Source organism: Cucumis melo, chromosome 3 (assembly GCF_025177605.1).
Source record: "Cucumis melo cultivar AY chromosome 3, USDA_Cmelo_AY_1.0, whole genome shotgun sequence".
Classification (NCBI taxonomy): domain Eukaryota; kingdom Viridiplantae; phylum Streptophyta; class Magnoliopsida; order Cucurbitales; family Cucurbitaceae; genus Cucumis; species Cucumis melo.
The window spans coordinates 17593683-17619297 of record NC_066859.1 but is presented as its reverse complement, the minus strand read 5'-3'; the positions used below and the strand labels follow the sequence as shown (position 1 = coordinate 17619297).

Genomic DNA, 25615 nt, shown 5'->3' with positions numbered 1-25615 from the left:
AAAACTGCCTACCATAGAAAATATAAAAAATATCTCGTCAACCACACCGTTAATAATGCACGTAATATATTTGGCACACGATCGCTCATATTTGACTATTATTTGATACACGATCGTTTAAATTTGGGTAACCAAATCTAAATAATTTATTTTTTAAATTCTCTGCACGATATACACGATCGTTTACATTGGCTAAACAATTTTTTTGTAATATTCTTTTGGTACACGATTATTTAGATTTGGCTACCCCAATCTAAATAATTTTTTTATTCGTTTAGATTTGACTACTTCTTGTACACGATTAGATTTGACTACCCAAATCTAAACGAAGTTTTTTTTCAGTCTTTTATATTCAATACACGATCTTGAACAATCAAATAAAAGTTTGAAAAAAATATATCTTTTATATTTGATACACGATCTTCAACAAAAAAAAGAAAAAGAATGAAAGATGATGGAACGGACAAAAGCGGGAAGGAAAAAAAAAAGAAATAAAGACAATGGAACAGACGAATGTGGAAGGACGGAAAGACAAACTTAGAATATTTAAAAATGACTAATTTTATGGGCTTTGTTATATAGGCCGTAAATATTTTATCGATTTGTTATATTTATAAAAATTTCTCAAATTAAAAAATTAAAAATTTCAAAATTTTCCACTTTCCCTATATTATTTAGATTTCTCTCCAACGTTGGTGTGTCTTTATAAATCCATCAAAGTCATGTTTACTTGACCACTATATTGGGTTACATAGGGTCCATGTTTACTTGACACATGGATTAAAGGAGTGGTCTTATTTGAACACTAGTAAGACACATGGCTTGATTAGATAATAGGCATCTATATATTATCTAATATTTATAATATTGGCCCTTAGATGCCAATTACATATGAAATATGTAACCAAATGGAAAAAAATTTTAGTGAGGGAAAAAGAGTACATATTTTATATAAATTATACACTTATACAATTACAATTTACTCCCCCTCATGGAAATATCACTTGAGATCTCCGAGTCTCCGCATTCAATGTTGTACACTAATTTTTCAAAGGTTGCGTTAGGTAGTGATTTTGTAAATAAGTCTGTTAGGTTATCCTTTGAACAATGTATAGTGATGTCTCCATTTTCTTCAAGATCATGAGTATAGAAAAGCTTTGGTGAGATGTGATTTGTTCTATCACCTTTAATATAACCTCATTTTATATGTTGTCTCTGTATATTGTTGTTGGAAGGAGTTTGCTAGAAGACAAATCACATGATTCCTAAATATGTTGAGTCATTGATCTAGTCTCATGAAGTGCAAGAATTTTGGCATGATTTGAGGAGGTGACTATTATGGTTTGTTTCGTTGATCGCCAGGATATAGTCGTTCCTCCACATGTGAGGAGATAACCTGTTTGAGATCTAGCTTTGTGTGGATCACATAAATATCAAGAATCTGCAAAATCAACTAGGTTAAATTTTGATTGATTTGAATAAAATAATTTTATATCAATTGTTCCTTGAAGATAACAAAGTATATGTTTAATTCCATTCCAATGTCTTTTTGTTGAAGAGGAACTGTATCTATCTAATAAATTTACTGAAAATGCAATGTTTGATCTTGTATTATTAGCAATATACATAAATGCCCAAATTGCACTAAGATATGGTACTTTTGGATCAAGAAGTTCTTCATTATCATCTCGAGGTAAAAATATATCTTTCTTCACATCTAGTGAACGAGCTTGCATTGGAATGTTCAATGGATGTGTTTTATCCATATAAAATCTATTCAAAACGATTTTTATATAAGTTCATTGATGAACAAATATCTCATATGCTAGATGCTCAATTTGTAAACAAGAAAAAATTTATTTTTCCGAGATCTTTCATTTCAATTTTTTTTTTTAAGATACTCTAATGCCTTTGAAAGCTCTTTAGGAGTTCTAATTATATTTAAATAATCAACATATACATTTATAATAGCAAATCACGATTGTGATTTATTTATAAAAACACATGGACATATTGGATTATTTTGATATCCTTCTTTTAACAAATATTACTGAGACGATTGTACCACATTGTTCTTGATTACTTCTCTGTAATTTTATTGAATATAGTTCCTGAGAACTTGATTTATATGTTTTAGGTATCTTTAATCCTTTTAGGACTTTCATATATATATCATTATTAAGAAATTCATATAAATGTGTTGTGACTACATCCATCAAATGTATGTTTAGATTTTTATGCACAGTCAGACCAATTAAAAATCTTAATGTGATTGCACCCACCACCAGAGAATATGTCTCCTCATAATCAATATAAAGTCTTTGTGAAAGACATTGTGTAACTAATCTTGTTTTATATCTTGTGATCTCATTATCTTCATTTCCTTTTCTCACAAATACCCATCTATATCTCACAAGTTTGACATCTTCTGGTGTTTGGACTATTGGTAAAAAAACTTGACGTTTTTAAAATGAATTTTTAAATTATGCATTAATTGCTTCTTTCCACAAAGACCAATCTTTTCTCTGTTGACATTCTTCAACAAATTTTAGTTCAGGATCTTCATTTTCGGATATAAAAACAAGAGTAACATTAAATGCAAAAATGTTGTCAACAATTACATTAGCTCGATTTCATCTTTTTCTTGTCATGACATAGTTTATCGAGATCTCATTATTATCCTCAGTTGTTTTATTTTCTTCAACGTTTTTGTTAGAAGTCAATTTTTGGATTTCTTATGGAAAATCCATATCCTTAATGGAGTTGTTTGCTTAGTTTCTTTTTCGAGGATTTTTATCTTTGGAACCTACTGGTTTACAACGTTTATAGTGTGTTCTAAATTCATTAATGAAAACGTGTTGTGGTGGGATATCAATTTTTTATGGGAAATTTGCAATTGTTATATGTGATTTAGTTACTTTATTTGCATTTACAAATGCATCTAGTAATTGATTTGCTATATTTTGCAAATGAATTATTTTTTGAACCATTGATTGTACGAGGATCTAAATGAGACAATAATGATACATTTCATCTAATTTATTTTTTCAACTTCTTAATTCCTCCCTTAGTATTGGAAAATTTGTTTTATTAAAATAACAACCAGCAAATCGTATAGTAAATACATCACTGGTCAGGAGTTCAAGATATTTAATAGTCGATAGGGAATCAAATCCAACATATATTCCTAGCCTCCTTTGAGGACCCACCTAAGTACATTGGGGTAGAGCAATTGGAACATATACTTGTTGGAATTTATGACTTAAAACTCGTAGTTTATAGTTTAAAATTATATTCAATTCAATAAAGTGATTATTGAGGACTTATTAGTGAAAATAGAATACTATAATCTTGAATTCAATAAACTAAGGTATCAAGGCTATCTATTGTAGACTTGAAATTTATGTAGAGACATAAATGTGGATTAAGTTTGAGTATAAAGCCCAAACGGTCGATAGTATATGAATAAGGTTGGACGCCTTATTCTAGGGACACTATGAATGCGAGTCCGCCTTGTAGTTAGTACAAATTGTGAAAAACTTAAATAAAAGCTTAATGTGTGAAAGAAACTTAGCTTTAAAATTTGTTAAAACAAACTAATTACTTCTTTGAATCAAGAATCTGCATCTTGGAGCTTTCTTGATTTTCTTAGTAGGCTCTGATTCCAATTTGTAGCAGTTGACATGTGTGTGGTTAGGATGAAGCCACGATTTAAATGTAAAATTGGTAAAGTAACTTTACCTTTCTTCTTTATTTCTTTTTCTTCTTCTCTTTCTTACTTTACTTTTCTCTCCTTTGTTCCTTCATTCTTCTCACTGTGTTCGTGAAGGGTTTGCAAAACAAAACCCTCGCTTCCTTCTTCTTTCTTATTTTCTCTGTGTAAATGTTGATTTTATTGCTGAAGAAATTATGTGATAGTGAGTTTACAAAGATAAAGATGAAGCAAGGAGAAGAAGAATCAACACAAGGGATTTTAAAGTGGTTCGGTTTTAACAAACCTGCATCCACTATGCATGGGAGCAAGATCTTTATTTTCTACACTTTGATCTTCATAGATACAAGGTATTTATAATAATTTCTTTTAGATTCTAGTTCAAAGAAGGTAGTTAGTTTGTTTTAACAAATTTTAAAGCTAAATTTCTTCTACACATTAAGCTTTTATTTAAGTTTTTCACAAATCTCCACCTTAAAAGACATATAAATTCAAAATTTTGTGAAGGTCTTGACTCCCATTTGTTGTTCCAGGAATCCAATTGTTTGAAGGCATTTGAGAAACTTCGTTCGAGTGACTACCTTGGTCAACATATCAGTTGCGTTCTCACTGGTATGAACTTTAAGCACTTCCACTTCTTGTTTTTCAATCTGTTCTCTGATGAAGTGAAATTTAATATCTATATGCTTTGTTCTACTGTGATATTATTGGTTTTTGGACAAATGAATGGTACTTTGATTATCACAGAAAGTCTTTACAGATTTTTGTGATATACCAAAGTCCTTCAGGAGTCCTTTTAACCAAATAGCTTCTTTGATAGCTTCTAAAAGAGCTATATATTCAACTTCAGTAGATGATGGGCCACCACTAGTTGTAAAGAAGCTTTCCAGCTTAGGAAATAGTATCCAATTAGTGATCTTCTCTTGTCTAAATTCCTTGCATAGTCAGAGTCTACAAAATCATAGAGCTCAAACAGATCTTTAGGACATAATTTATACATTAATTGAGCATTCATAGATCCCTTTAGGTACCTAAGTACCCATTTGGCTGCTTTCCAATGTCTTTTGCTGGGTCAGCCATGTACCTACTTATTAAACTAGATGAGTAAGATAGATCAAGCCTAGTTGAAATCATTAAGTACATTATACCGCCTACCACTTATGAGTAGGGTATGTTTGCCATGTATTTAACATGGTTAATTGGGATCTTTTGGATTTGTACAATTTGCAGCTAATACTTTATAGTGGTTGTGCTAGAGGAATAACTACTTGCTTAGCATCTAACATACTGAATCTTTTAAGTACCTTATAACAGTAGTTACTTTGATCTATAGTAAGAGTCCTCTTTGTTCTTTCTTAGAGATGTCAATGCCTAGAATTCTTTTTGATTCCCCAAGTTCCTTCATGTTAAATTCTTCCTTCAATGCTTTTTTTTACTCTTTTAATATCAATTTTAGATTTTCCTGCAAGCAACATATCATCTACATACAAGAGTAAATAGACCTTAGAAGAATAGGAACTTGAATTTTTAAATGCACAACTATCATATAAACTTTTGTAAAAACTAAGTTTAGAGATAAAATCATCAAACCTTTTATACTAGCATCTTGGTAATTGTTTTAAACCATAAATGGACCTTTTAAGATGACATACCTGGTATTCTTTACCTTTTTCAATGTATCATTGTGGTTGGTTCATGTAGATTTCTTCTGTTAAATCGCCATGTAAGAATGCTATTTTAACATCAAGTTGTTCAAGTTCTAAATCTTCTTGAACAACTAATAAAAGAAGCAATTGAATGAAGGTTTGCTTAACCTAGTGAGAATATCTCATTGTAGTCAATTCCTTCTCTTTGGATAAAGCCTTTGGCAACAAGCCTAGCTTTATATCTAGAAGGTTGAAGACCGAGGACTCCTTATTTTAGTTTATAGATCCATTGGCAAGAAATGGTTTTGTGATCTCTAGGTAGTTTCACCAAAGTCCAAGTATTGTTTATAGAAAGGGATTCCATTTCTTCATTCATAGCATTTATCCAATGTCTAGCATTAGGGCAGCTTACTACCTCATCAAATGTTTTTGGTTCATCATCACATAGATGATTCACTTTATTTAGAGCAAAGTTTACACAATCAGCCTCACTGTATCTAGGAGGGATTATAGTCCTTCTTTGTCTATCTGTTGCTAATGAGTAATGTGATAAGTCTTCTTCTTCTTGAGAAACTTCTTCTAGAGTAGGTAGAATGGAGCTGCTTGACTCTAATTCTTCCTCAGTGGTATTAGGAAGTTCATTTAATTCATTGTTTGGTGGATGCTCTACCTCAATCTTATTAGGTTTATAATCTGAATCAAAAGTTTCATTAGATTTATCAAACATAAACATAATATCTTCCTTAAAAACCACATCTCTACTAGTTATACATCTTTTTTCTATAGGATGTCACATTCTAAAACCTTTAACACCTTATGTAAATCCTAGGAACATACATTTTATTGCTCTAGGTTTTAATTTCCCTTAACTTTGATGGATAAACACTATACAACAAAAAATTCTAAGGTTTTGTAAATTTGGAAGGTGTTTAGACCATTTTTCTTCAGGTGTTAGGAAGTTTATAGAGTGATGAGGGCACCTATTAAGGGTATAAACAGTATAGGAAACAACTTCTGCCTAAAAGTTTTCTGGAATTAAACCATTTGACATTTGACATCTAACTCTTTCCATTATTGTTTTATTTAACCTTTCAGCAACACCATTTTGTTGGGGGTATATCTAACAGTCCTATGTCTCTTTATTCCATATTCTTTACAAAAATTATTGAACTCCTCACTACAAAATTCTAAACCATTATCAGTTCTTCATCATTTAATCTGTTTAGAAGTCTGTTTGTCTATCATAATCTTTCATTCTTTAAACTTTTCTTGAGTTTGGTCTTTAGTTTTTAAGAAGTAAACCCAAATGTTTCTAGAATAATCATCAGTAAAGGTTAGAAAATACCTGGAATTGTTTAAAGATGGTGTTTATGAGGGTCTCCATAGGTCAGAATGGATGTACTCTAGGATGTCTTTGGTGTTGTGTTCAGGCTTTTGAAAATTTTGCCTTGTGGACTTACCAATTACACAGTGCTCACGGAAAGAGAGTTTTTCAGCTACTCCTTTAGGAATAATGTCCTGTTCTGACAATATTTTTAATCCCTTTCCACTTATATGAGAAAGTCTCTTATGCCACAAATCTCCTTTAGTTAGTTTATCATTAGAGACAATTAATGTAGCATGATTCATGGACACTTCTTTGATAAGAAAGAGTCCATTTATTTTAGTACCAACAAGAACCATTTTAGAGTTTTTAATTATTTCAAACTTTCCAGCAGAGTCTCTGTATTCACAGCCTATAGAGTCTAGCATACCAAGAGAATTTAAATTTCTTTTCAAGGATGGAACATGCCTCACATTCCTAAGAAGTGTTGTTGTCCCATCTTTGAATTTAAGAGTAACAGAACCAATACCTGTAATTTTACAAGCATTGTCATTTCCCATGTATTCTAGGCCTCCATCCCAAGCTTTGTATGTTGTAAACCAACCCTTTAATGGTGTCATATGAAATGAACACCCTGAATCAAAAACCCAGTCATGAGTTTCTTTATTGCCTTATGTTTTTATTGAATTTTCTGAGATGGTTAAGGCATCTAAAGATTAATGGAGTTTGATCTACTACTGATGCTTCTGCCTTTGGTTCTTCTTGCTATTTTTTCTTTTATTTCTTTTGATTTTGCTTTTTCTTTAGAAAGAAACAGTCTTGTCTAAGATGTTCCCTTTTGTGGCAAAATGTACATTCCACCTTTGATTTATACTTTTGATTTACGCTTTCTTTAAAGTGATTTTTGCTTTTACCTTTTGAAAATAGACCTTCACCATTTGATTGATCTTTTCTCTGTGAATTTAACTCTAGTTCTCTGGTTTTTATTGCTGATATTACATCATCTGTGGTGATTTTCTGCCTTCCATATTTGAGAGCCATTTTTACTTCTTTGTATGCTTCTGAAAGTGAATTAAGTAGAATAAACAATTCATTTTCATCACCAATCTTGTCCCCAAATTCTTTGAAATCTGAAGATAGCTTCTTGAATTCTCCAAGATTTTCTGTCAAAGATTTGTTGCAATCCATCTTGAAGGTAAAGAACCTCTCTCTCACGTATGCACGATTTGGTAAATCTTTGGACTGATAAAGTTCTTCCAATTTCTTTCACATTCCATAAGTTGTTTCTTCATCAATGACCTCCCTAAGAACATTGTCACTTATGTTTAAAACTATGGCACCATAGGCTGCATTTTCCATAGTTTCTTTTTCTTCTTGAGTCATTGTTTTAGGTAGCTTTTCTGGATCCGTGAGAGCTTTTAATGCCTTTTGCTGGCCAACAATGGCTTTGATCTTTGTTTTCCATAAGGTAAAATCTCCTTTACCATTAAACTTCTCAATATCATATCTTGCAACTGACATTTTGAGTTTCTTTGAATCAAGAATCTGAATCTTGGAGCTTTCTTGATTTTCTTAGCAGGCTCTAATACCAATTTGTAGCAGCTGACACGTGTGTGGTTAGGATGAAGCAACGATTTAAATGTAAAATTGGTAAAATAACTTTACCTATTTATTCTCTTTACGTTTTCTTCTTCCTTGTTTCTCCTTTCTTCTTGCTACGTTCGTGAAGGGTTTACAAAATAAAAAAACCCTAGCTTCCTTCTTCTTTCTTTTCTTCTATGTATATGTTGATTTTATTGTTGAAGAAATTTTGTGATAGTGAGTTTACGAAGATAAAGATGAAGCAAGGAGAAGAAGAATCAACATAAGGGATTTTAAAGTGGTTCGGTTTTAACAAACCTACATCCACTATGTATGGGAGAAATAAAGAAGAAAGGTAAAGTTACTTTACCTTTATATTTGCATATAAATCGTGGCTTCATCCTAACCACACATGTGTTAGCTGCTACACAAACAATGTGATTTTGAATCATTCATGTAGAGGCATGGAAGTGGGGGTAAGATCGGGAGGATGGAAAGGAACATAGGGTGCAAGACAAAATTCGCCTCTACTCGTTTTAGGGTTAGTAGATAGCTTGTTCTCTTAAGGACTGAATCCAAGTCTTGAACAAAGAGCCCTACCATTTCATTGGCCAGAAAAGAATTAGGTTCATAGGTTAGACCTTAAATTAATTGTTCAATAGTGGATCAGTGGGACTTAAGGATGAAGATATATTTTCGGGAGTAAAATGGTATTTTGACCTAGCCAAGGGTACAAAAAAACCTGTGAAGGATTAACTTACTGATCATGGTTATATTAGATGGACAGAAATATATCTATAGTGAGGGGAGCGTAACTACGAGACTTTGGTGGAATGACCCATTAGTTAAAGAATGTTGACTAGCTCGATCTAAAAGAGTTTAACTAGTTAATCCAAGATCGTTAAAGTCCATAATCTATAGGTTCATTAGGTTCCCCTACTAGCGCATATGGAATCAACTTAGAACAATATGTTGGAATCATTCGAATTATTCGAATTAGGTAAAGAGGGAGAAATCGACAAATATATGTGATATAACCTTTAGTTATAAATTTTTAGATAGAGCTTTATGTTTAAATGTGATTTAAATATTAAAAATATGAATATAGATTCATATTTGGAAACTCGAAATTGATGGAAATGGTCAAAGTTGTAAAAAGTCAAAATGTTGATTTTTGACTATGAAAAGGCAAACTTTGACCGACTTTATCTTCAAATGTGATTGAATTTTGAAAAAAACGAATGCGGATTCTTACTCGAGATGTTGAAATTAGTCAAGATGGATAAAATGGTAAAAAATCAAAATGTTAACTTTTGACTTGAAATAGTTAAAATTTGACTTTGAATTAAATGGTCAAATGACCATATTGCCGTTGGACTAAGTTAGTAGGAAAATCCAGCATTTTTTTTATAATCCCACTAACACTTAGTGTGATAAGTGGTTATATGAAATGTAGACACCTAACCCACTTAGTTACACTAATAGTTAGTAGAATGTCATGTGTTGAAATTTTATAAAATAATTACATGCATTTTTGCATGTATTTAGGTCATAAATAGATTCTTTTTCAATTGTTTACAAACTTTTGAAATTTTGGAAAATTATAGAATTTTCAAAAATTTACCAATTTATTATTTTTCTCTCTATCTCAACCCCTAAACTCTCCCTCTAATTTCCATCTCTTTCTCAAATTCCTTCACCTAATTGGGTCCCACAACCCAATTCTAAGTTTAGAGATAGTGGGCGAACACTAGTGGTGGTCCTCGGTTCAAGCTCACGAGAAGATATCAAGAAGCTACAAAGGTATGACTCTATTAACCCTAATTTCATTTTATTATGGTGGTTTTATAAGTATGTTAATTTCTAAATAGTTTAGATGCATTTAGAGTAAAAATCAATCTTTATTCCACTGCGCATGTATCGTATTCCATCAATATTACACATCCAAAAATTCTTAAATGAGAAATATTTTGCTCATGGCCATATGCTAATTGTAATGGTGTATATTTGTGATAAGTTGCTAGCCTAATACACACAAGTGACACAATATGCAAAATAACATGTCCCATACAGATACATAGAGTTTAACTCTCATAAGCAATGGTCTAGTAATTACTTGTAAATGTTTTATAAATGATTATGCTAAACCATTTTGTGTATGAACATGAGCTACAGGATGTTAAACACTTATCCCAATAGACATACAATAATTATCAAATGTTTGGATGTAAATTCACCAACATTCAAGTCAAATGTTCTTAATTGTATAATCAAGAAACCGTGCTCTTAACTTAATTATTTGAGCAAGTAATTTTGCAAATGCAATATTTCAACTTGATAATAAGCACATATGTGACCATCTGCTGGATGCGTCTACTAAGACCATAAAATACTTAAATGGTCCACTTGGTGTGTTAATCAATCCACAAATATCACCATCGATTCGTAAAAAAAAAAGTAAGTGATTCGATTCCCACTTTAGCTGGTGATGATATAATTATTAATTTGCCTTAAGAGCAAGCATCACATGATAATTTATTATATTGAAGAATCTTCTAATTCCTCAATAGATGTCCATGTGAATTTTCAATAATTGTTCTCATCATTATGGATCCTGGATGACCTAATCAATTATGCCAAATTGCAAATATGTCTCGACTCATGAAGTTTAGGTTCATTGTTGCATATGTTTTAATTACTCTTATATGAGTATAATATAATCTAGAAGATAAAACAAACAACCTTTCTAATATACATTTTTCATTTGAGACAATAGATATAATATAAAGATATTATATTCCATTCTTTCTACCAGTCTCAATATGATATCCATTGCAACGTATATCTGTAAAACTTAATAGATTTCTCTTTGATTGACTAGAGAAAAATGTATTATTAATTATGAACTTTGTTCCTCTAAGCAAAATAATATTTGCTTTTCCAAACACTTTAATCAAGTTTACAGAACTTGATATTGTATTGACTTTTACTTCCAGCATTGTTAGTTCAGTACAAAACCTCGCTATTATGACAGTTGGTTACATCCCGAATTGAAAGGATGAAACAAATAACTGTCATCAAATGTCAAAAAGAGGGTTTTTGACGGAAAAAGACGATGATTTCGAAATGCCCAAATACATGATAGTTATTTGCTGTCATAATATGTAAGGGCATTAAAAAATTAATTAAATATTTTTTTTATTAAAATAAAAAAATAAAAAAAAGTAAAAATCCCTCCCTCACGCAGAATCCTCACGCACACTCCCCTTTCCTTCTTCAAAATCCCTCTCGTTCCCGTCTCATCCCTCACACAAAATCCCTTCCGTTTCGGTTTGAACACCGCTGCTACCGTTTCGGTTCGAACGCCGATCGTCTCCTTCCGTTCCCGTCTCCTCCCTCATGTAAAATCACTGTCGTTTCAGTTTGAACGCCGGCCGTCTCCTTGTATTTTTCTCCTTTTTTTTTTTAGATAAGTACATGGCTGGCATTATATGTTTTCTTATTTTTGCTTTGAGATTTTTTTTGTATCTGTATCAGTTTTGTGGTTTTTGGAATTTTTAGACGTGGCTGGGGATTATTCAAACATCTAAGGATGGAAGTTGGATGTGATCGAGACTTGTGTGCTTTGGGATCTACACGAACGGGTTTGAAAGCAGGTACATTTTTATGAACTTACCGATTAAAAAAAATTGGGTAAGGGGACAATGAATGAAATTTTGTCGTAAAATCTAATAATTGTGATAATTTAATAAGAAGGATGTCTATCTCAATTGTAAGTTTTAAATGTATAGTTCTGTGTCTTATAGATAAGCTATTTGAGTTCATGTTGCTAATTTTGTTTCTTATTTTTGGAGTTGTCTTAATAGGGTTTTGTGAAATTTTATTAGTTTCTGATCAGTGTTAGTTGGAAAGCTTTTAGTGAATTTTGTCTTTAAATATGCGCTTAGTTCATTTGTATCTATCTTGTAAGAATTTCTGTGGTCTACTATGCTACTTTTTTTTCTCTGTTATTAGCTACGATGAAAATGGAAGGGACTCAGAACAGTGATGTGGCTGGTGATATGATGTATGGGGAATTTTGTACGAGTATTTCAAATTAATTGAAATGTGGCTCCTTAAGCAGTAGCCACAGTGGTAGCCAGATTGAATGATTTCTATTGTCTAATTTTGCTTTTAAGTAGAAGACAAATATCTTTCAATTGTATACCTCTTCTTCTGATTTTTCTATTCTTGACTATCACTGAGTTTGATTTTCTACAAAAAGTAGCTTGGTATGGAAAGTGCACTAGAGACGCTGTGTGGCCAAGCTTATGGCGCTGGACAAGTTTACTTGCTTGGTATTTATATGCAACGTTCATGGATTATTCTTACAGTCTCTAACTTCTTCATTTTATCAATTTACTGGTATGCTGAACCAGTCCTGACGCTTCTAGGACAAGCAGATGAAATAGCTGAAGTTGCAGGATGGTTCACAAGGTTGCTAATTCCTAAACTCTTTTCAATGGCAATGGTTTTTCCCACCCAAAAGTTCCTTTAAGCCTAGAGCAAGGTCAATGTCCTTGCCTATATTAGATTTGTCTCGCGTTGCTTTCAATGATATACCGGTCTTTGTTGGCCTTTCCTTTTCATCTGCAGTAATGATTTGCCTTGAACTCTGGTATATGATGAGTATAATTATTCTTACTGGCCATCTTGATAATGTAGAATATGTTGTTGGTTTCCTTTCAATTTGGTAAGAACAGAACTTAATACCATATCTCTTTTGTGTTTAGTTAATTGAATGACATTATGTTTTACTAATATCTAGCACCCTTCTATAGTTCATACAAAAAAAATTAAGTTTTATGCTAAATAATATGAAGTAGGTACATCTAATGAAGCATGTCAAGTTTTGACTAATCCATTTACTTCTACTTTTTGCAGCATGAACATCAACGAGTTCGAGGCAATGTTATTCATAGGTATAAATGCTGCCATTAGGTATGTGATTTTCATCCATTAAATTTCTTGTCCCTCTGACAACTTGTTATCGCATCTGACATTCTAATACCAAGGACCTTAAATCATAAATATACTACTGTAATATATGAATAGTTCAATCGAAAGTTTATCTTACTCCAAATAAACTATGGTGTAAAGAAACAACAGAACAGTTTAATAACATACCATTGTTTGATGTGTCAAAATGTATTAATTGATCTGTGTAGATAATAACTATTATTAATGTATTGAATTTGCAATTATGTCATCTTTCCCACGTGCGGGTTTCCAATGAGCTTGGACAATGACATCCATTGGCAACCAAATATTCTGTCTATTTAACAATATTTCAGTCTCTCCTTCTCGAATTACTTTCCATGATGATTATCTTAATTACGAAGGATCACTTTGTTGTCATTTACACCCACAACAAAGAAATGCAAGTTACCGTCTCTAAACTAGCATACCTTCTTGGAGTCACCATGGTTCTCAATAATGTCTAGCAAGTAATTTCAAGTGCCAAATCCACCATGTGTTTACAAGTTGACAATAAGTTAATAAGATTCCTGCTTTCTTCTTTAACTTTTCTCCGAGTTTTTTCAGGCGTTACTATTGGAGCTGGTTGGCAAACGTTGGCAGCATGTATCAATCTTGGCTCTTATTATGTTTTTGGTCCTCCCTTTGGTTATCTTCTTGGTTATATAAAACATTTTGGAGTTTAGGTCAGTAAATTTCCTTTCTCTTTTGACCAAAATGAATAAAAAACGATCAAAACTTAAATTGAAATGATGATTATAGGAGTCTGTTAGGAGTTTTCAACAACCTTAGATGGAGAGTAGATCTCATATATTATGCATGATCAATCATACCAAATGTAACATATATTCTTTATAATCACAGGGACTGTGGGGAGGCATTGTTGACTTTCTTTCCAAACAATTCTGCTTCTAATCACACTCTATAAAACAAACGGGACCCATAATGTAAATCCTTAAAGTCATCAACCAAGTTCTTTCCTTCATTTAAATAGACATTGTGTTTGTTTCCTTTCTATTTCTTCATAGTTCTTGTTGCCCATTTTCCTACTTATTAGAGTCTTGTAAATTTAAAATATTTGGTTTTCTTTCCCCATTTTTGTTACCGAACTTTCAAAATATTATCAACTTTTAATCATTCAACATTTGCTCCATTTTGAACTTTATCGAAAGGGAATAATCAGGAATCTATATGTGATGAAGTGTTATATTACACGTGGTCATGTGAGATTTGATGTTCTCCCTATTTCCTCACCCTTTCTTCTTTCTGGTTATTTTTATGTTACTTTTGTTGCAAATATAGGAACTGCATACTCAATCTATTATTGTAATCTTGTGAACTATCTTTAGTTCTAAAATGAGGTGTTCACACATATTGCTAATTGCAATATATATCACACAAATGCCCACTAATTGAAATACCTTTGTTTAAACTGTTAGAGAACCTTTGCTATAAATTTTCTCCTTGAATTAGCTTCTCAATATTGATATTAGATAAATGACTGGTTATGGTCAGTTAGGTATATGTCATTCTTGTCATCCTGGTTCTTATTGGTTTATGATTAATTAGTACTAATGACTGTTGCTATTGGGTTGTTATTAGGTTTGTCATTCTTCTCAACCTTTTCTATTAGAGAACCTTTGCTATAAATGTTTGACTGTTGCTTTGTCCGTTGTGGGTGTTTGCACTATTTCCTGTCTTTATAACGAGCCTTATTTTGAGCTACAATCATCATTTTCTTTTCTTACTAGGTTTTGCAAGAATTCATTGGAGCACTGAAGCCATATTTGCTGGAATTGATTGATTTATAGGTCTTTTTGTAGGTTTGGTAGCCAAATTTTGGTTCAAATGTACTTATTTAAATAGCTTGTTCGTACCAAAACATATATGTTCATTGCTTCATTGTACAAACACTTTACGACCAATTGTACATATATTAAAGTGTTCACAATTTGTTTCCATATGGGTGTGTTGTATAGTACTTTGTGATTGTATTGGTGTGTGTAATGGCAGAGCGACAAGAAAAACAGAGATTCAATAGAAAATAGAGCAAGAAAAACAGGGACTAAAAATACAATTATGACATTTGAATCTAAAGAAATGTCATAAAAAACATTTTATTGACAGTTAATTAAAGTCATGGTAGGTGAAATGATGATAATTAATAAGTGTCATAATGATAAATAATGACATTTAATATATGTCAAGCAAGATTAATAATGACACTTACTCTCTGTCTTAAAATATAAACAATGACAATTATTATCTGTCATAAATATAAGTAACGACAGTTATTATCTGTCATAAAATCTAAGTAATGAGGGTTTTTGCTTTCTCTTGACTGGTTGTTGCATTTCCTTTTTTAATTGTATTTACGAGATTCATGGCGTCTAGATGCATTTCAACATTAAGAACCCATGACAAATAATTGCTACTGTTAATATTTTGACTTTAAATCCTCATGAATTTATTACACAATGTATGAGGGTTTTTGCTTTCTCTTGACTGGTTGTTGCATTTTCTTCTTTAATTGTATTTACGAGATTCATGGCGTCTAGACGCATTTCAACATCAAGAACCCATGACAAATAATTGCTACTGTTAATGTGAAGAGTCGTAAATTCTAGTTTCGTAAGATTTTCCATGGTAATACTATTATAAAATATTATAATTATATTAGGAATTTAATATATATTAAATATGCAAAATAATATTTATTTTATTAATTATACGAGTAGGAGAAAATCGACATACCATTAGAACATACATTTGACACAGGAGGTGACTAGACTCGTGCTGATAACATGTTGTAAAACCAAGGCACAATCGGAACACGTGTCGAGAAAATATAATATTAATATAATATAATATATAAATAAAGAAATAAAGAAATAAGAAAATGAGAAAATTAAGAAAATAATTAAGAAATTGAAAATCTCAAAATTTTCCACTTTCTCCAAATTATTTGGATTTCTCTCCAATGTTGGTATGTCTTTACAAATCCATCAAAGCTCTCTATTTAAAGGAAAAGTGGCAAGCATGAAATGGATTACATGACCACTAAAAATCCATGTTTACTTGGCACATGGATTAAAGGAGTGGTCTTATTTGGACACTAAAGTGTCTACAATAATCAGATACATGGTTTGATTAGATAATAGGCATCTATAAATTATCTAATATTTATAATAATTTGAAAACTATTTAGAAAAATATAGTGATTTTGAATGGATGAGTTTTGATTTGTTTTTTATAATAAGAACACTCATTCAATTACTATTTTTTTTTTAATTAAGGACGATTGTTGCCTTTCTCAATCCATTTTTTTTTTTATTTCAACTTAAATTAATTGGTGAGTCACTTGTATATATATTTTATTCAATTTATTTCTTGTTTGTATACCGTTTTTTAATTAGTAAAATATTTATTATCCATTTAGGTGAAAAATTAATTTTGTAGTTGATCCTGTTTATACTAATATGGAATGAAAATTTACGATAGTAATTCATATGGTTTATATTAAGTTAATTCCCGGTGAAATTTACGATTTTATTTTTAGTAATTGTTTATATTTGAAAAATAATTAAATGCAAATTAGAAAGTTTATATTAGGGAAACTATTGTAAATGTAACAAAACACCAAACTATGTACGGCCCGTGTAACAAAACTCATAAAGTTAGCCATTTTTTAAATATTCCAGGTTTTCCCTTTCATATTTCTTTCTTCCTCGCGATTCGTCTTCCTCCTCTATTTCGTCTTCTCCGTTCTTCCGCTGCGATTTTGTCTTTTTCTTTTCTGCGATTTCTTTCCATCATCTTTCTTATTTTTCAATTCTTTATTTACGTTGTTTAATCTTTCCATCATTTTTCTTCTTTTCCTTTTTTTTTCGCTTCAATTTCTTTTCATCGCCTTTCTACTTTTCCTTTTTTTTTTTTTTTACGCGTTTGCATTTGGGTAACCAAATCTAAACGACTTTGCATAAGATCGTGTACAAAAAAATAGCAAAATCTAAAAGATGTGTATAAAGAATTTTGAAAAAAAAAACCATTTAGATTGGAGTAGCCAAATGTAAATGATCGTGTAAAAAAAGTAAACGATTGTGTAAAAAAAAATAAAAGATTGTGTATAAAGAATCTTGAAAAAGAATCATTTAGATTGGAGTAGCCAAATGTAAACGATCATTTAAAAAACATAAACGATCGTGTAAAAAAAATAAAAGATCGTGTATAAAAAATCTTGAGAAAAATTCATTTGGATTGAAGTAGCCAAATGTAAACGATCGTGTAAAATAAAAATTAAACGATCATGTAAAAAAAGTGAACGATCGTGTAAAGAAATCTAAACGATCGCGTACCAAAATAATTAAAAAAAATTGTGTACCAAATTAAAAAAAAAAAATCATTTAGATTTGGGTCCCCAAATCTAAACGATCATGTAACAAAATTAAACGATGGAATTGAAAAGCCCATATCTAAACGATCGCGCATAAATTGTAGCCATATCTAAACGATCGCATATGAATTATAGCCATCATTGTAGCCATTATCTAAACGATTACGTATAGATTGTAGCCATAGCTAAACGATCAATAACCAAATCTAAAAGATTGCAAATATATTAGGCGTGCGTTGTTGACGGTGTGGTTGACGGGGCATTTTTAGTATTTTACACGGTTGGCCTATTCGCTTTTTCCGTTTTTCAAATTGTTCTATAGAGTGTAAATATTTTGCTGCTTTTTTATATTTTTGAAAAGACACCTTTATATTATTACAATAATTTAATAATTGTCATTAATTTAAAAACTAAAAAAACTAAAAAAACTAATGTTCTAGTCAATTCTGATTCTCTGGTTTTCCTGATCCTTTGGTTGTTTAGGTACCTCTGTAGGCGCTTCATAGTATAAATATTCGTTATGTTTTCCACAACCACACCTATGTTGATACATGTACAAACATGATTGTTAATCCCTAAATCGTAATATTCTATTCCAAAATTTGACGATGATGGACCAACCTCTTAATTGTAATATCCTAATCCGAAATGTGACGATTAATTAGGATAATAGCTCGTACCAAAGGTCATCATCATTATTAAACTAACACAACTTGTTTCACTTTGTGTTTGTGTCACATAAAGCAATTCTTCCAAGTGATGGCCAACATCATCCAATTTAGGCTCCTTACACTAGAGCACGTCTCCTTTAGACTAGTGCAGATACAATGAGTACATCATACATATAATGTATATTTTCCATGTACCGCTCATTTTCGTTGCATATATTAAGAACTTGATGTGGATCATCTGTCACATCATGAAGTCTACTATTGTTCAATCTTTGTGAAATATCAAAATAAATTATAAAATATTCAAAATAAATTTATATTAAATATAATTATACAATATTTAAATATGTACCAAATGACCACAACTGCTCCTGGTGAAATAATGTAGAGCCCCATAATATTTTAATATCGATGAATGTATTTCTAAGTTACATCCATATTGAATTGATCAATTATAGTCCTCATTGCTAGAAAAAAAAAACACAAGAGCATGCAACAACGGAAGAAAAGATCAAGATTTACTCTATATGCATCTAAACGATTTAGAAATTAACATACAACTACTACACGATAGACCTAAACGAAGAGTATAAAAGGTAAATGATGAGCTTACCTTTATAGTTCACAACTTCTTCTTCCCAAAAAACATCTCTGCCTGAAGATCACGAGCAACGGACAACCACTAAGTTGACCTACTAATCTCAGAACCAAGAAACGAGTTGTGGGACTCGTTTTTGTGAAGTTAATCTTTTGAGAGAAAGATGGAGGTAGGTGTATCGTTTAGGTTGTTTATCAGAAAAACATCAACCTCTTCTCATTCTGTAATGAGAAGTTTTTATATAAAATTTACATGCAAAATGCATGCAAATTATTTCATATAATCTCAACATCTAATTAATCCATTAACTATTTAATGGAATTAGTGGCTTCTAATTCACAATAAACTGTCACATTTCCCACTAACTTTTAGTTAATTAAGAAATTAGTCAAAGGGGCAATTTGGTCATTTGACCAATTAAGTCAAAGTCAAACTTTGACTTTTCTTAGTCAAAAGTCAACTTTTTGACTTTTTGCTATTTTACCCGTCTTGACTAATTCTAACCTCCCGAGTATGAATCTGCATTCATTTTCCTAAAATTCAAATCATATTTGAATATACATTTCGGTCAAAGTTTTGATTTTTAAAGTAAAAAATCAACATGTTGACTTTTACAACTTTGACCGTTTCAAAACTTTCCAAACTTCTAAATATGAATCTATATTCATATTTATTTAAATCATATTTAAACACAAAGCTTAAAGTTTATATCTACCGACTTATATCTTATATATTTGTCAGTTTCTCTCTTTTTTCTTAGTTCGAACAATTCAAGTTATTTCAACATTCTTGTTCTTAGTTGAATCCATATGAGCTAGTAGAAGAACCTTATGGACCTATAGATCATGGGCTCCAACGATTCGAGATTAACTGGTTAAACTCTTTTAGACCAAGCTTAATCAACATTCGTTAACGAAAGAGTCATTCCACTAAAGACTCTTAGTTGCACTCCCTTCACTATAAATATATTTTTGTCCACCTGATATAACCATGATGAGTAAGTTGATCCTTCACAGGTTGTTCGTAATCTTGGTTGAGTCAAAATACCATTTTACCCTCGAGATTACATCTTGCTCCTTAAGACCCACTGATCCACTATTGAACAATTGCTTTAAGGTCCAATCTATAGACCTGAATCCTTTCGGGCCAATGAGAAGGTGGGGCCCCTTGTTCAAGACTTGGATTCAGTCCTTAAGGGAACAACCTATCTACTATACCAGAAGTGGGTAAGAGTGAATTCTGTATTGTACCCTATGTCCCTAGCTATCTACTCGGTCTTATCCCTAAAATGGGAGGCTTATTGGGCCAGCGATGATGAGCTGCCCTCACCTATGCAGATCTAAGGATACTACCGAATGAATAGAAGTTCATAGTTAGCTCAGGATTAAGATCAAGTTACCTAGGTTATCATAATTGAAATAGTCAGTTTATATAGTTTACGGCCTTATAACTAAAAATAACTATTTCGTGGTTCCAGTCTTATGCAAACCATCATAGGATGCCCCCACTCCCATGTCTCTACATGAACGATTCAGGATTACATCGTTTGTACTAACTACGGAGCGGGCCACATCCATAGTGTTTTTCCAGAATAAGGCGCCCAACTTTATTCATACACTATAGACTATTTGGGCTATTAACTCGAACTTAATCCATGCTTATGTCTCTACATAAAGTTCAAGTATATTGAAAAACTCAGTAAAATAGCCTCAGAACCTTAATACTTATTGGTTTTAAGATTATAGCATTTAATAATAAACTTTATTGAATCAAATAACAAAGTACAAGTTTTAGGACGTAAATTCCAACACTCACAGCATTAAATCTTCTACGATTTAGCTATTACATCACCAGATATGCAACTCTATCCGACTAATTTGCAGTTCTCAAGTCAACAGTGGCTCAATGTTACAGTTTTTTAGAACATCTTGTTTGAGACCAAATTGTCTAATTGTTCTATCAGGATGATGCCACTCACCAATGTGAAAACGTATGAGAGGACTAATTATTCACCATATGTTTTGACTGTTGTAAGTTGGGCAAACTATTAGTGATATTTTTGTATGGCTCCCAAATAATCTAAAATATAACAGATTATATTAAAACAAATAATATCAAAAACTCATTCATGACATTCACATACTTAGTGTGAAGCCCGCGTTCAGATAGAAGGGTTAAAGAAAAGGAAGCTAGGTTAAGTATCTCATGTACTATGCCTTGCTAGATTTTATTGACGTACATACTGAGTATTTGAGAAAGCTATTCTTACTATTATACGTTAATATTTACGACTTGTATAAACAAATTTATATGTGTAGGCTTTCACATGCTCTTACCTTTAAATTTATAGTTTTAAACTGAGTCACTCCCTAAGCTTTATAGCTTACTCTTCCAAAAATGTTTTACCCACTTTTTAGGTAGAGATCTAGTTCCCGATGCCTGATAGACTGCCTTAGTCTGCTAAAGCTCGGATATCGATTGCCAGTATGTGGTTAGAGTTGTGCTTGGAGTCTGTTGTGTTATGATGTATATATCTGTGTATGATATAGATACTCTACAGTTTGTATAAACTTTAGGAGCTGCGGTTAGACCTTTGTTGGTTATGTTTTGGTTAAGGTGTCTTCAGGTTTACTTGTCCAATCAGTTATTTCTGGACTATACTTCATGTATGTTTTTGATTAGTCTAGGTTAATAGTTTTTATACTAGATTAGCAAGTTTACCACGTTAAAGAATTCAACAAAGTCGACAGATATCGATAGAGAAAAGCGTTGTCGATCGACTTCATGCCGTATTTCAGTTTAATCTGGTAGGTAGTTCGAGAGGGGGTGTGGGAATCTTTGGAACAAGGTGAGTTGAGATTGAAGGTAAAAGAGGGAATTTGAAGGATCTCGGGTCTGTGTTCGATCAAGATTGGAGATAGAGGATGTTTTGCTAAGGTTCTTGGAGTAATCTCGGGCCAATACCAGCTGGGATCATTAAGTGTTAAGTGTTTGGTAGAGTTGGAATCCAGGTGTTTAGACATGTAAATATTTAGATTTTGACAAGTAAGAGTTGAAAACTTAGGAGAAACTTAAGAAATGACTAATCCAACTTAGAATTAGTATAATGAGCCTTCATATAAACCACTTGTACGTTTACTCAAATCACTTTCAAGAGATTAAGTCTGATTGTTTACTCAAATTACTCAACTATTCAGGAAAAATCATGGAGGACAAATTTGTGAGTGACAAAAATGATTTGTAAACATATTTCTTAAGCTTTATTCAAGTATGCTTTGTATTATTCTTACTGTGAAATGAGATTGAATTTCCAAAGTATGAATATGAGCTAAAAATATTTAAGCATAAGTTTGATTAATGAGTTTCTGAAATGTTATGATAAATATGTTTGAGAGCAAAGTTGTTTTATCAAGTTATGTTTAAGCAAAGAGAGGTTGAAGCATGTTACTTGAGTTCAAATTTATGATTTCATAGCATAAGATTTATAAGCAAGTATGTTTATGATAAGTTTCAAAAGTATTTGAGATGAGGAATGATTTTAGCATGTGTTAGACTATACCTACAATGTTTTTAGAGGGGGACGTTGCCTGTGCACGAAGGTTCCTTTGATGAGGGTATTCAATAGATACATAGAGGTCCATCACTAGTACATGTTAATGAGATGAGGCTTCTACAGATGTCTATTGTTGCATCATAGTGTCTATTCTTAACCCCTTCTCATATAAGTTAGTTCACATTTCCATTTAACATCCATCTAGTTCACCTTTACAGAATCTGTTTAGTACATAAGTAGTTTTAGTTCAGTTCACATTCATTTATTCATTATTCATTATTCTTTTATACCGCCTAATTGACGAATAAATCTTAGAACTAATCTTTGATATCAATTCCCTATGTTCGACTCTGGATCATTAGAATAAACTTATTGTTTTGTTTATACTTGGGCAAGCAATAGGAAAACTTGTACACGACAAGGACTTAGTTCACAAAATCAACGCAACACAAGAATCAATCCCCAAGTCACTCTGCTACCCGGCGGTAAGACTCAGGTAATTACAAAATGCTATGTGTCGCAGTCATTTTTTTATCACAATTTTAATTGGGCGGTAAAGTTAAATCAATCGTCGACTTTCTTACACAAGGATGACATCATTGCTTTCATGTGAAAAAAGCTTAGCTCACCTTCCATTCCATCGCTTAGCTCCTTCTCATCACGTAAACAGTTTCATCGCATAGCTCACTCTCGCCTCGTGAAATCTTCTCGCGTAGTTCAAAACACGATTAGGGTCTGACAATTCAAGAATTCAATAAGACAATATATAAGGTTTTAAACATAGTGCAAATACTTTTCGTTTGATTTTTTTTTTTAAAAAAACCACTTATAATCTATTTATATCCTCGCCTAGAATCTTTAGTCAAAGTTCCCTCTTGCACCTTCTAGTAATGCCTTGCCGAATTTGGGCTTGTAATGGATTTCTAATAATCTTTTAAGCTTTCTCAATTGTTTCTGAAGTGGACACAAGGTACAAAACTCTAAAAGATGGTCAAAATCCTTCTATTTATAAGTCTCTCTAGTGAGACTTCCTATGTCGGATTGATTGCCTTTACTCGTCTGTGAGACTCAACCAATAACAAAATGCCACGTGCTACTACCACATTCTTATTTCATACTCAAAGGAGTAGCAAGGTCAAATCGTCTCACTAACCTTCTTACACAAGGATGACGTCAGCTACTTCCAAGTGAAGGAAGCTCATATCGCCTTTTAGTTCAACACATAGTTCCTTTGCATTGCCTAGTCAGAACGCGATGTGCAGAGTTCTTTGCGAATGTTTTAAATCGCCAGCTTCTATCACACACAGTTTTATTGCATTACTCAATCCCGCTATGTGTGTCGTCGAAATACGTAGTGCAGAATGCGATCAGGGTCTCACAACTACCTTCTTATTGGAATTTTGTCCTCGAAATTTAGTAGCTTATACAAAGAGTTATGGGTTCTTGGTTTTCACCAGCTATTCACTTTCTCAAGTGGTTTTCTCAACATCGTGATTATTCCACAAAACCTTAATTAGGGAATAACCTTTGTTCTCAATAGTTGTTCCTTTTTGTCCGGTACACGTAAAGGTCTTTTGTCATATGTCAAGTTTTCTTTTACTTCTACAAGTTGCTCTTGAAGTGCGTGTGAAGAATTTGGGATGTAATTCCTTAACATTGATACATAGAAAACATTATAAGTTATAGAAAACTCCGTGGGTCACTTTAATTTGTAAGCTACTAGTTCCACTTATTTTAGAATTTCATAAGGTCCTATATATCTTGGGCTCAACTTTCCTTTCCTTCCAAATCAAATTACGTCTTTCCAATGTGATAATTTAAGGAAAACCTTATCTCTAACTTCAAATTCTAATGCTATGTGACGATGATCCACATTGGATATTTTCTTGGAGTTTCAATACAACATCATATCCTCAATACAAAATGTTAGTATTGATTTCAAAATCAAATGGTGTGAAAAATACAATTTTCAGCATGCCATTACCAAAGATATTAAAGAATGGTTTGCATAGAATGGTTATCTTTAAGACATTGATCAAAGAAAGAATGTTGAGTTCTTGAATTATAAATAAAAACTTCTTGTAGCTCTAAGCTGGGCCATAATTGACGCAGATTTCCAAAGACTACTGTCAACAACAGTAAATGCACCATCTTCATCAGAATCAACATCTTCTTCCATACAGAAAAATATGAAGAATTAGCAGTGTCATTTTAAGTATGTCATGGTAGGTGGAAAGAAGGAAAACTAAGGAAGGATAAAGAAGTTGAGGTTGAACTTGTGATGAGACGATGGAAGAAAAGTTGAGGAAAATCAAAATGCTTTTTATGTAAAGATCTCAGGGCAAAAGTGTTCAAAATCAATCTTGTTCGATCGAGAGAAAAGGCAAAGAATGACAAAAGTAAGAATCTCGGGCCCGCTTTGAGCAATCTTGGAGGAGATGGGAATGTAGAGAGCAAACCTCAAAGGCTGTGACAGACTAAAATGAAAAATAGGAGCGTAGTCTAAGGCCATCTCGATGTCGTAGTCTAGGGATTTTTTGACCGAGAAGAGTAATGATCACAATAGATCTCGGTCTGATCTTAACCGAGATCACTTAATGGATTCTTGACGGACAATCTTTCGAAAATCTTTAACGTACGAGGTTAGTGTTTTTTAAACGCAATGAGTGTTTTTAAAGTCAACAAATTCTCATTTCTCTCATTTGCTCACTATTCTCACTCCAAAGGCAAGGTAGAGAGAAGAGGTAGAGAAAAGTTGAGTTGCATGCAAGAGTGGAAGCCAAAGCAAGAGGGCACTGAGCTTCAATTGGGTGATTTGGGTTGTTTTGGTGAGTTTTGGAAGTTGTAAGTAAAATTTTGGTATTTTATTGATCAAAGGGGATTAAATGGATTTATTTCTCTGATTATAGGTCAAGAGGATATTGAACGAGTTTACAAGCTGAGGATCTAAACTAACTTTTGTGAGTGACAAAATGATTTCTAAATGAAGTTTCTAAATGTGTTTTACAAGTTATATATTTAGAAACTTGAAATAATTATTGGACTTTATTAAATACAAAATATTAAGCTAAATTGAAATATAATGACCAATAAATGTGTTTTATGCAAAATATTAAGCTTA

The 25615-nt window shown here is 32.0% G+C and overlaps 1 pseudogene; it reads left to right on the top strand.

Annotated features, from left to right (window-relative positions):
- The first annotated feature begins 12530 nt into the window (after nt 1-12530).
- LOC127148679 (protein DETOXIFICATION 34-like) lies at nt 12531-13965 on the top strand (annotated as a pseudogene).
- Nucleotides 13966-25615: the final 11650 nt, after the last annotated feature.